Source organism: Chiloscyllium plagiosum, unplaced genomic scaffold, assembly GCF_037043375.1.
Source record: "Chiloscyllium plagiosum isolate Xiang-an unplaced genomic scaffold, Cpla_swu_hap1 HiC_scaffold_22, whole genome shotgun sequence".
NCBI classification, from domain to species: domain Eukaryota; kingdom Metazoa; phylum Chordata; class Chondrichthyes; order Orectolobiformes; family Hemiscylliidae; genus Chiloscyllium; species Chiloscyllium plagiosum.
Window position 1 is genome coordinate 10,498,749 of NW_028270160.1, and position 13,098 is coordinate 10,511,846.

Consider the following 13,098-nt stretch of genomic DNA (forward strand, 5'->3'; position numbering starts at 1 on the left):
GGGAGGAGGGGAGGAGGGGAAAGGGGAGGAAGGGAGAGGGGGAGAGGGGGAGAGGGGGAGAGGGGGAGAGGGGGAGAGGGGGAGAGGGGGAGAGGGGGAGAGGGGGAGGGGAGAGGGGGAGAGGGGGAGAGGGGGAGAGGGGGAGAGGGGGAGGGGGGGAGGGGGGGAGGGGGGGAGGGGGGGAGGGGGGGAGGGGGGGAGGGGAGGGGGAGAGGGGGAGGGGGGGAGGGGGGGAGGGGGGGAGGGGGGGAGGGGGGGAGAGGGGAGAGAGGGAGAGGGGGAGAGGGGGAGAGGGGGAGAGGGAGGGGGGGAGGGGGAGGGGGGGAGGGGGAGGGGGAGGGGGGGAGGGGGAGGGGGGGAGGGGGAGGGGGAGGGGGAGAGGGAGAGGGAGAGGGGGAGAGGGGGAGGGGGAGGGGGGGAGGGGGAGGGGGGGAGGGGGAGAGGGAGAGGGGGAGGGGGAGGGGGGAGGGGGAGAGGGAGAGGGGGAGGGGGAGAGGGGGAGGGGGGGGGGGGGGAGGGGGGGGGGGGGGAGGGGGGGAGGGGGGGAGGGGGGGAGGGGGGGAGAGGGGGAGGGGGAGAGGGGGAGAGGGAGAGAGGGAGAGGGGGAGGGGGAGAGAGGGGGAGGGGGAGAGAGGGGGAGGGGGAGAAAGGGGGGGGGGAGAGAGGGGGAGGGGGGAAGGGGGAGAGAGGGGGAGGGGGGGAGAGAGGGGGAGGGGGGGAGGGGGGGAGAGAGGGGGAGGGGGGGAGGGGGGGAGAGAGGGGGAGGGGGGGAGGGGGGGAGAGAGGGGGAGGGGGGGAGGGGGGGAGAGAGGGGGAGGGGGGGAGGGGGGGAGAGAGGGGGAGGGGGGGAGGGGGGGAGGGGGGGAGAGAGGGGGAGGGGGGGAGGGGGGGAGGGGGGGAGAGAGGGGGAGGGGGGGAGAGAGGGGGAGGGGGGGAGAGAGGGGGAGGGGGGGAGAGAGGGGGAGGGGGGGAGAGAGGGGGAGGGGGGGAGAGAGGGGGAGGGGGGGAGGGGGGGAGAGAGGGGGAGGGGGGGAGGGGGGGAGAGAGGGGGAGGGGGGGAGAGAGGGGGAGGGGGGGAGGGGGGGAGAGAGGGGGAGGGGGGGAGAGAGGGGGAGGGGGGGAGGGGGGGAGAGAGGGGGAGGGGGGGAGGGGGGGAGGGGGGGAGAGAGGGGGAGGGGGGGAGGGGGGGAGAGAGGGGGAGGGGGGGAGGGGGGGAGAGAGGGGGAGAGAGGGGGAGGGGGGGAGGGAGGGAGAGAGGGGGAGGGAGAGAGGGGGAGAGGGGGAGGGAGAGAGGGGGAGAGGGGGAGGGAGAGAGGGGGAGAGGGGGAGGGAGAGAGGGGGAGAGGGGGAGGGGGGGAGAGGGGGAGGGGGGGAGGGGGGGAGGGAGGGGGGGAGGGAGAGGGGGAGGGAGGGGGGGAGGGAGAGAGGGGGGGGGAGGGAGAGAGGGGGGGGAGGGAGGGAGAGGGGGGGTGGGAGGGAGAGGGAGGGGGGGGTGAAGAGATAATGAGTGAAGGGGGGAAAGAGAGAAAGAGATATTAAGACAGAGAGAGAAAGAAAATAAGCAAAGAAAGGAGCAAGCGAGTAACAGAAGAGAGAGGGAAAAAAAGACTTGAAGCTGCTTTCAGTCACCTGCCGAGTTGTCGGGATATTGGCTCAGCTCTTGCAGGCTCGGGTTAAAGTGGGGTACCAAGTGAGCGGCAGCGCCCGCTCTCAGACACTGCTGGTCGGGTCCCTGTCAAAGCCAGTAGCCGGTCTCAGGCCCACCCGGAGTCACAAAGCGGTCTCACTCGAAAAGAAATCGTTCGGGGACGGTCCACAAACGGGAATCTCCCCAGCCGCTTCCCTTCGAGGCAAATAAATAGCAACTTCAAACTTTTTCTGGCAGCTTTCAAATCCAAAGGTAAACTCCTGTCTAAATCGCCCTGAAGTAAAACCGAACTTTTTAAAAAGAAAACATTTCCCTCATGAGTTTTGAGTGTTATCGAAAACCCAAAATATAAGGTCACTTCACTGTTTAAGAAAGAACATTTTAATCTCCAATATACAAAAAGGGGCATTCTGTTTCATTGTTTATAGAACAAAGTTCAATTTTAAACCTAAAGTTAAGCACCGGTATTTTGATTATTTATGAGCTAAGTACAGCAAAGGCTTTCAGAAAGTATTTTAAAAGGGTGTTATTTGGTAGAGATCTGATGGACTGGTCCAGTCAGGAGGAGGCTGGACAGTGTAAGATTGGGAGAAATTGTTCCCATTAAAAGAACTGAGAACGAGATTGTGTACACTTAAGGTGATTGGCAAAATAAGCAGTTAGAACCAGAGAAAATCTTTCACACAACACAGATCAGGAAAACACTCCATGGTAGGTTGAACCAGGTCCCTCAAGAGGATACAAAAGCAGAAATTGCTGGAGAAACTCAGCAAGTCTGGCAGCATCAGTGGAGAGAAAGCTGAGTTGACATTTCGGGTCCAGTAACCCTTCACCTGAATTGATAGTAGCTAGGAAAAGGTGATGAAGGGTCACTGGACCTGAAACATTGAGGAGAAAGAAACACCTTTTCCTAGTTATTATCAATTCAGATGAAGCGTCACTGGACCTGAACTGCTAACTCTGTTTTCTGTCCTCAGATGGCAGACCTGCTGAGTTTATCCAGAAGATAAACTAAGTTTCTGTTTCAGTTTTCCAATATCTGAAGTTCTTTGTTTCGTTTCATATTTAAGGCGGAATTGGAATGGTTATCTGAAAAGTAAACAGTTGCAAGGCCACAGGGAGCAAGCAGGGGAGTGCTTCTGGACTCTTGTAGGAAGAGCCAGCAGAGGAATGATTGGCTAAATGGCTTCCTTCAGAGTAGAATTGTATACAATCTTGGATTCACGTATTATTATAGACCAGACCAAATCCCCTCAAAATAGATTAAGAAGACACCTAGACTCTAACTCTTTCTTATTTTAACAGCAAGTGTTAGAAATTTCAATTCAATTGGTCAAACTACTTGTCTTGAAAAATAGAAAAAGCAAAACACACTTCATTCATACACTAGAGTTAAAATACAACCAAAAAAAAGAATTGGAATAACTTAATTCTAATGGAAAACTTAACAGAATATTAGATCATTTAACTACTAAACAGTAACTGTTCCAGTATAGTAACATCCCATAAACACTCCCTTGGCAAAGGCAAATTCAGTAAAATAGATTGTTTCATATGCAATTCTAGCACCAGGAAGAGAACTCCCCAGCCTTTAGCTGTAACAGAGGGAGAGGAGGAACAGCTTCCACATCCAACGTGAAGCCCCAGCAACTGCTGGAAGATAAAACTAAACATTCTGGTTCTGGGGGGAGCTTGATACCAATCATTCAGGCTGCGTCTACTGTTGCAACATTAAAAAAAACCTAGGCCTCACAAGCTGTTTATTCTATTGGCTTTGAGTAGATTGCACAGCAGCTCTTTCTCAACTTTGCTTCATAAATAAAAACCAAGTTTAAAATACATCTCTTAAAGCCATAGTATTGTTACAATGGGAATTAATCAATTATCAATGCTTCAATTTTCTACTTAACTAAATGTTAACCAAAACCTAAAGTACTTAAATCCATAAAGCTTATGTTCATTAAAATAAAACAAAGAACTGTGGATGCTGAAGATTTGAAACAACAGCAGATATTGCTCGGGAAACTCAGGAGGTCTGCCAGAATCTGTGAAAAAGAAAACAGAGTTAATGTTTTGAGTCCAGTGACCCTTCTTGAGAACTAGTAGTAGCTTACAGATTACTGAAAACCCTGGATAGAATGGATGTGGAGAAGGTATTTCCACTAGTAGCAGAGATTCAGACCAGAGGGCATAGCCTTGGAGTGAAGGGTCAACCCTTTAAATCTGAGATGAGGAGAAATGTCTTCACCCAGAGGGTGGTGAATCTGTGGAACTCATTGCCACAGAAGGCTGGGGAGGCCAAACTATTGAGTTTCTTTAAGACAGGGATAAATATGTTCTTGATTAGTAAGGGAATCGATGGTTATGGGAGAAGGCAGGAGAATGGGGTTGAGAAACATATCCACCATTATTGAATAATGGAACAGACTCGATGGGCCAAAAAGCCTAATTCTGCTCCTATATCTTATGTTCTTATAGCTAGTAAAAGGTACATATACTGAAGACAGGGAATGGGGAAAGGAGTGAACAGTTAGGCAAAGTGGAGCCCAGAGAGAGCCTTTCTTTCTCCTTGGCATACAGTCAAGTGTCCATTTGTCCCTCTGTCGTTCTTTCTCTCTGGGCTCCATCTATGACTATATGCTTGCTCCTTCACCCCACACCCACTCCCATTTTCAGCATATATAATAGCTAGGAAAAAAATGCTATCAGTTCTGAAGGAGGGTCACTGGACTCAAAATATTGATTCTGATTTCTCTCCATAGATGCTGCCAGACTTGCTGAGCTTTTCCAGCAAATTCTGTTTTTGTGGCTTGTATTCACCACATTTTACGGAGATTACTGTTTAGTAGATTTGTCAAATGCCATGCAGCTCTCTAATTTAAATATCTATTTTTAATCCATGTTTTAATTATTTGACATACTTTTTTCTAGTTAGCAATGTACAAATAAGTTCCAAACTTCAAATCCTCTTTTGCAACTGTAAGTTACCTGTATGAACAGCATCTATTTATGTTAAACTCCATTCTATTTAAAGAATCCTGAACAGAATACAATCTAAGTTACATATTAATACATCATTGCATTTTACCTAATTTACAAGCCAACCTATTTAAATATACTTTTATCAGCTGCCTTACAACTTTATGGCAACGTCCAAACATCTCATAAACAAATATTCAATTCAGGATTTGAACTGGGCTCAACAAACAAATATTGGTAATTGAAATAGTGGAACAAATATGATTAGATTATAGTTTGTCATTTACACCAAAGAAGTGTTTCAGATTGCATATCCTTACACAGATTAAATTAATCTCTCCTTCCACTTTGCCCATATTCCGAAAGGGTTTCTGATCATGACAAACTGTTTTAGAAAGGGCTGGAAAAAAACATAATGCAAACTGAATTCAAGACATCTGATCCTTTTGGTCACCCTTCCATCAGTGCACTTTTTCCTGTACAGAACTGGATATGAGACCACAAAAAACTTCAGCAAGATTAGAAATGAAATAACTGGATGTTTTGAGTGTGAGCATGTTCTGTTTTCAGTAATCTATTTCCGGGAATTCTACTCATTTTCTTCTAGTTCACTTTCGTTTTCTGATTGTGATAAAGGCTGACCTTTACCATAGAAGGTGAGGTGGAAAATTTCTTTCACTTTCTCCTTTTTAGTTACAAAGCCCAATCTCTCGCATTTTCCGAACAATACCTCCATATGTCTCTGTCATTCTCCATATCGCACTCTCTCACCCCACTAGGTAAAGTTGCCATATTCCCAGAGGAGAAAGTGAGGACTGCAGATGCTGGAGATCACAGCTGAAAAATGTGTTGCTGGAAAAGCGCAGCAAGTCAGGCAGCATCCAAGGAGCAGGAGAATCGACGTTTCGGGCATAAGCCCTTCTTCAGGAATGAGGAAGGTGTGCCAAGCAGGCTAAGATAAAAGGTAGGGAGGAGGGACTTGGGGGAGGGGCATTGGGAATGCGATAGTTGGAAGGAGGTTAAGGTGAGGGTGATAGGCCGGAGAGGGGGTGGGGGCGGAGAGGTCAGGAAGAAGATTGCAGGTCAAGAAGGCGGTGCTGAGTCCGAGGGTTGGGATTGAGAAAAGGTGGGGGAAGGGGAAATGAGGAAGCTGGAGAAATCTGCAATCATCCCTTGTGGTTGGAGGGTTCCTAGGCAGAAGATGAGGCGCTCTTCCTCCAGGCGTCGTGTTGCCATGGTCTGGCGATGGAGGAGGCCAAGGACCTGCATGTCCTTGGCGGAGTGGGAGGGGGAGTTAAAGTGTTCTGTCTTGGGGTGGTTGGGTTGGTTGTTGCGGGTGTCCCAGAGGTGTTCTCTGAAACGTTCTGCAAGTAGGCGGCCTGTCTCCCCAACGTAGAGGCGGCCACATCGGGTGCAGCGGATGCAGTAAATGATGTGTGTGGAGGTGAATTTGTGACGGATATGGAAGGATCCCTTGGGGCCTTGGAGGGAAGTGAGGGGGGAGGTGTGGGCGCAAGTTTTGCATTTCTTGCGATTGCAGGGGAAGGTGCCGGGAGTGGAGGTTGGGTTGGTGGGGGGTGTGGACCAGACGAGGGAGTCGCAGAGGGAGTGGTCTTTCCGGAACGCTGATAGGAGAGGGGAGGGGAAATATATCCTTGGTGGTGGGGTCTGTTTGGAGGTGGCGGAAATGACGAAGTATGATACGATGTATCTGGAGGTTGGTGGGGTGGTAGGTGAGGACCAGTGGGGTTCTGTCCTGGTGGCGATTGGAGGGGCGGGGTTCAAGGGCAGAGGAGCGGGAAGTGGAGGAGATGCAGTGGAGAGCATCGTCAACCACGTCTGAGGGGAAATTGCGGTCTTTGAAGAAGGAGGCCATCTGGGTTGTTCGGTATTGGAATTGGTCCTCCTGGGAGCAGATGCGGCGGAGGTGAAGGAATTGGGAATATGGGATGGCGTTTTTACAGGGGGCAGGTTGGGAGGAGATGTAATCTAGGTAGCTGTGGGAGTGAGTTGGTTTAGAGTAAATGTCCGTGTTGAGTCGGTTGCCCGAGATAGAAATGGAGAGATCTAGGAAGGGGAGGGAGGAGTCTGAGATGGTCCAGCTAAAGAGGAGCATAGGGCTGCTCTCTCGGGGAGAGTGAGAGAGAGAGAGAGAGTGTGTGAGAGAGAGAGAGAGAGAGTGTGTGAGAGAGAGAGAGAGAGTGTGTGAGAGAGAGAGAGAGTTTGAGAGTGAGAGAGTGAGAGAGAGAGTGTGAGAGAGAGAGTGTGAGAGAGAGAGTGTGAGAGAGAGAGTGTGAGAGAGAGTGTGTGAGAGAGAGTGTGTGAGAGAGAGTGTGTGAGAGAGAGTGTGTGAGAGAGAGTGTGTGAGAGAGAGTGTGTGAGAGAGAGAGTGTGAGAGAGAGTGTGTGAGAGAGAGTGTGTGAGAGAGAGTGTGTGAGAGAGAGTGTGTGAGAGAGAGTGTGTGAGAGAGAGTGTGTGAGAGAGAGTGTGTGAGAGAGAGTGTGTGAGAGAGAGTGTGTGAGAGAGAGTGTGAGAGAGAGAGTGTGAGAGAGAGAGTGTGAGAGAGAGAGTGTGAGAGAGAGAGTGTGAGAGAGAGAGAGTGTGAGAGAGAGATTGTGAGAGAGAGAGAGTGAGAGAGAGACTGTGTGAGAGAGAGTGTGAGAGTGTGAGTGAGCGTGAGAGTGTGTGTGTGAGCGTGAGAGTGTGTGTGTGAGCGTGAGAGTGTGTGTGTGAGCGTGAGAGTGTGTGTGTGAGCGTGAGAGTGTGTGTGTGAGCGTGAGAGTGTGTGTGTGAGCGTGAGAGTGTGTGAGAGAGTCAACTGGTTTAACCAGAGGATCACCACACCTCAGGTAAGTGGCAAGATTGAGAAGGTTATCTCAGCTGGTACAGGAATTGAACTTGCAATGTCTGCATCTCAAACCAACCATCCAGCCAACTGAGCTCAGAGCGTTGTAGACCTGAACAAAATTGCAACAGGGAGAGACTGGAGGCCATGGGGGTTTTAAAACAAGAAACGAGAACCTTACAATGTGAGGTATTGCTCATTGAGCAGCAGACTGATTAATACATGGCACTTTGTACAAGTTACAGCACACTGTCCACTGAGATGTTCCTGAGCTTAAATTTACTCAATACACTCTCTCTCCTTGTTATTACCCAGATCTTACCCTTTTCCAATGTTATCTCAGTTTTAACCCCTGCTTATTTTCACTCATTACCTTTACCATGGTCTTTACCATTATTTTTTATTTCTGGCTCCCCTTTCAGTAATTATCCTGATATTTCTCTCAATACAATGATTACTGATCCCAGTCTGTCTCTCACCACATCTCAAGCTATAAATGCCCATTTTATCTAATCTTGCACCTGCTAATTCGTCTCCAGTTTTAGAACTGCTCATCTACCTTTGGATGCCATCTTCCGCAGTAAAACTCTCACTGGCTCCCATTCTGGCTTTTCTCTCTGCCACATGCTTCAGCCTAACAGATGCACAGCTGGGTTGAACAGCCATCAACAGATCTATTGAATGACAGCGTTAGATTTCCCTCTCTTCAGCCAAAACAGCTCAGTATTCCAGGATTATTCTGAAGAGTAATCAAAACCTCTGGCTTCTCGTCTCCACTACCAACAAATTCCTTACAACCACTTCTCCCTGTCTGTCTATCTGTACTCAGCTCAAAATAATTCATTCACTTTCTTCTGCTGATGCTACCCAGGCTTTCTCCCCTTTCCCACCAAACCAAACTTCACTCCAGGGCCCCCTGTCCTCTGCACCTGTTCCTCCCTGTTCCTCCCCATCTCCCCCAGTTGGAGTTTATCTTATCTACAGGACCCAACCTGTCTCCCTCCAGATTCTGTTCTCACTACACTCGAGCTCCTTTCCTGGCCTCCTCCTTCTCCATCAAACTAGTCACTGTCATTCTCATCCCCAGAAGCTCACCCTTTTTTTAAAAACCAACTATTGACCCAACTCCAGGTTCCCTTTCCTTCAACATAGTTCAGTCTTCTCAAAACCATTCGCACAACTCTCAATCTAGATCTCTACAATTGGATTTCTGCTCCTGTCACAAGCCGTAAACCAAAGTCAGAATGCAATGTTCCAGGACCAGAACCCTTCCTCATCTTGACTTGCCTTGAGCCTTTGATTAGACTCAACCGTATCATTCTCCTTAGTGCCTCTCCTCCATTGTCCAGCTCTGCAGGGCTGCTCTCACTTCATTTCACTCCTACCCATCCACTAGGATCAATCTACTTGTTCCCACATTGTTACCTCTGGGATCTTTCTTCAACCCACTCCTCTTCCTTATCTACCAAATTGCCTCCGGAGATGGGGTCACCTTCCACTGATGCACTAAACAGAGTCATAGAGATGTACAGCACAGAAACAGACTCTTTGGTCCAACTCGTCCATGCCATCGACCTGGACCCAATAAACCGACCACTGCAGCGGACAGCTGGAACTGACAACCGGAAGCGGCAGATTCAAACCACTACAAATGCCAGAGGAAAGATCACAGAAGCGCTTCACAGGAGGCTCCCAAGCACTGAGGATGTCACCTAGACAGGGGACAAAACATCTGCAACACAAATTCCCAGAACCACAACAACGAGCACCCGAGCTACAAATCTGCTCACAAACGTTGTCCATGCCAACCAGATATCCTAAAATAATCGAGTCCCATTTGCCAGCACTTGGCCCATATCCCTCCTATTCATATACCCTTGCAGATGCCTTTTAAATGTTGCAATTGTACTAGCCTCCATCACTTCCTCTGGCAGCTCATTCCATACACGTATCATCCTGCATGAAAATGTTGCCATTTAGGTATCTTTTAAATCTTTCCCCTCTTAGCCTAAACCTATGCCCTCAAGGTGGAACATTTCAGAACAGGAGCTGACCATTCAGACCTACTCTTCTCATCAATTTGATCAGGGAGTTCTGCAACTTAACTGTTTTCCAGTCTACGATTCATATCTTTCAATTGCCTTGGCTTACAAAACTCCAACTATTTCGGTGATAATACCCAGCCCCTCCTCTCTCTGTTCCCCTCCACAGAGCGCTATGTAATATTGAGTCCTCGAAGACTGGTGCAGACATGATGGACCAAATGGCCGCCTTCTGCATCCTAACAATTCTGATTCTATGACAGCCAGTTCCTTCAGTCAAAACAAAGTGACGAACAAAGCCATTATTTTTTGCAACAAACTGTTAACGCAACACCATTCTGAACTGAACATCCAAAACCTTTCTGCCCTCCTTTTGATTGCTCCAGAGTCAGGTATTCTTAGTTTTTCCTTTAGCAGAGCTAAACTTCATTCTACTATTAACGTCTGTTCTGGACCATAAGATATAGCAACAGAATTAGGCCATTCAGCCCATTGAGGTCTGCTCCACCACTCAATCCATGGATTAGCTGTTTCTCAACCCTGTTCTCCTGCCTTCACCTCCCCCCCCACCTCTGTTACCTTTGATCCCCTTACTCCAAATCTCTCATCTGTACAACCATCACCACTCCCTTTACATTTGTTCTGTGACCCTTGTGATCTCTAATCTCCCTCACTGTCTGACCCTTTCTGTTCCACCAGCTCCTACCTGCATTTTTCTACAGCAGAAAATTCACCACTTTTCCATTCCCTTTAGTTCTGATGAAGAATCATATCAAACTCAAAACATTAATTCAGTTTCTCTCTCTCCACAGATGCTGTCAAACCAGAGTTTGTCCAGCCCTTTCGGTTTTTATTCCAGATTTACAACATTTACAGTTTTTTTTGCTTTTGTTTTGGGATCAAAACTCTTAGAATCCCTAAGGGATCACCTACTTCCAGATCTCTAATATTACCCTCCATCCCTTTCTCTGTCAAAGCTTTGGCAAATTCTAGATTCTGATGCAATGCTGTCTGACCTCACATCACAGGGACATAGACATTAAATCAATTAAAAAATGACCATGCTGTCTCAAACATGTGTTCCATATTCCCTGGCAGTATACAATACTGCCATTATAGTTATTTATTTATTAATCATAATCTCTGTCTCCCTGACACCTTCTATTCATTCCTATAATCTCTCCCTTCCTTTTCCAGTCATTAGTCTTCAAATATTGTCATGAAGCACAGAAACAGACCCTTCGTTCCAAACATAAACATGCTAAACATAATCCCAAACTATTCCACTTCCCTACTCCTGTCTCAATATCCCTCCAAACTGTTCCTATTCATATACTTATTTAACATTCCAGTCATTATTCTGATGTCTTCCCAATTATCCTGATTTTCTTCATCTATTCTAACACCTCTCCTCATTTTCAGTTACCCAGATCTTCCTTTTCATTCACTTTATTTCTTCTTTTTACAATTACTCAGGTTCTCTTGCTCTCTCCCATCACTTTACTGCCACACTGTTGACTATTTGTTTCTGACTGCGATCAGATTGACTTTGACGTCCCTGTTCCTGCCATTATCCTGCCCTTACTTTCACATCAACCATTTACTATTCTCTCATTGATCTTTTCCCCCGCCACTACAGGCATTTGTATTTTTCCCTGTCAATTTTTCTACAATGTCAATGATCTTTCTCTCTCTGTCAGACTGATCAATTTGCTGTCATCTTTCAGTAATTCTCTGCCCTCCTGCCCCTACACAGCCCCACCAAAGCCGCCTTCTTCAGATTAAATTCTTCCAATACTTATCCCACTCCTCCCTTGTCCTATGTCATCATACAACGCTGTATTGTAACCAGTGAATTAAATTTGCTTATTCCCTGAGTAATTTATTTAAATCTAGTACCAGGGGTTTGCAACAAAACTGGTATTACTTCACATACACAAACTTCCAGCATCTCGATCAATTTCTGAAGCTGGGAATCCATCAAACGTGAAAACTCTGAACATTTCAGAAAAAAAAACCCTTTAATTTGAGTTGAAACAAATCATCGTGGTTGTAATTGGGGAAAAGAAATATCGAGTCTTTGGTTTTCCTAAGAATTTCTTTTTTGTATGTTTTGGGAAAGTGAAATAAATTGAATGATTTGTCACGAGTTGCAGTATCGCCAGCGGCTGACTTGATGCAATGTCTAGGCAATGAGCCGGATTCATTGAGGGTGCTGTCAAAAAGATTACGCATAAAATCTCTCTCCAGCATTGAAAAGCTCCTCCGAGATCAAAACACTCGGGGTATTATGCAAGGGACGCAAAACAGTTAACCCTAAACCGCAGGATAAACCGGCGAAAAGGTCACTTGAGCACTTCTTCAGAGAGTTGGGGCACTTTTCAAATGGTATTTGGGGAGGAACAGCCGAGAACAGATTATACTGGATTCATTCCTAAAACAGTTGTGGCAGGTTGGGTAAAATGGCCTCCCCGACTTGTGGCTTGGATTATGTCAGGGGAGTAGCAGAACCCCAGCACCTTCATTTCCAACAGCCCCAGCCACGAACGCTGTGTCCCTTTAAAAACAACTCCAATCTGATGAGGGAGAGGGCCTCCGCTTGGACTATTTCCGCCTCTCGGCCTCTGAAGCTGAATGCCAGTTGAATTGTACATTTATCACAAAAAGCAACAACAGTTCACTTTAGGGGGTGTCTTGGTTGTAATTTTGTGACCTCAAGATTATTTGGTGTTTTTCCAGGTTTAACAGAGAGAGAGAGATTTCCTATTTGCAATGTTAGGTAAGAGTGGTGAATCCAATTACGGGAAGACAGACTCAGAAACGAATCGGGAACAAACACAAAAATGTGTCCCTGCCTTGATACTCGACTCCGGAGGGCGATCACGGAGGGGAAGGGGATGCTAAAAGTGCACCAACAACGCTTACTCATATCTGCACCTATATATAAACGAAGGGAGAGAGAGAGAGAGAGAGAAACAACCCAGACAGCCGATCAGGAAGACTGCAACAACAAAGACAGAAAACAGATACATTATAGCGATCCAGGCAAAAAGCGCCAGTCTGACACACGCGGATACAATTAACTTACTTTGTAGCAGGTTCCTGAAAAAGTTCGCTACACCTAGATCCTTGAAGCAATCCTTCCCCACCCCCCCTACTCTTCTCCCCTTCAGTTTTGTTGCTGGGTTTGTTTTGATTCCGTCAAGATGATCATATGACCAGCCCCACAAACCCTCCCCCATCCCCTGTCACATGCTCCCGTGTCGTCTGCAACCTTAAAGCGAGGATGTCTCTCATTACTGTCACCCCTTCACACATTTGCGGATCCTTCGGGAGGATGAACACAAATATTCCAACACCTCGTTTCTTTTTGAATCCCTCCAAAAGAGGCATCATCGTTCCGATAGCGAGTGCATCAGTCGCTGATTCTCATGGGGTTAGTGAGGGTGGGTCTGGTCTAGTTAATCTCACTCCGTCAGGTTAGGAGGAGAAACGTATTTGCGTCCACTCCTTCCTTCCTATTCGCCGTGAAAATGGGCGCAGACGTGATCGTTGACAGTTGGTCTTGGTTACGACACTCCCTT

The 13,098-nt window shown here is 47.9% G+C and overlaps 1 protein-coding gene across 8 annotated transcripts in view; it reads right to left on the reverse strand.

Moving 5' to 3' along the window:
* Positions 1-12,698, reverse strand: part of LOC122561323 (CREB3 regulatory factor-like) — a 161,074-nt gene extending 148,376 nt beyond the window's left edge. For 5 of the 8 annotated variants that reach the window (XM_087998743.1, XM_087998737.1, XM_087998739.1 and 2 more), the window contains exon 1: positions 12,603-12,698. The gene's annotated coding sequence lies outside the window, so the exon portion shown is untranslated. Of the gene's footprint in view, positions 1-1,629; positions 1,844-12,602 lie in introns of those variants that run through there. The other 3 variants (XM_087998742.1, XM_087998738.1, XM_087998741.1) reach the window with 1 other exon arrangement.
* Between the last annotated feature and the right edge of the window lie 400 nt (positions 12,699-13,098).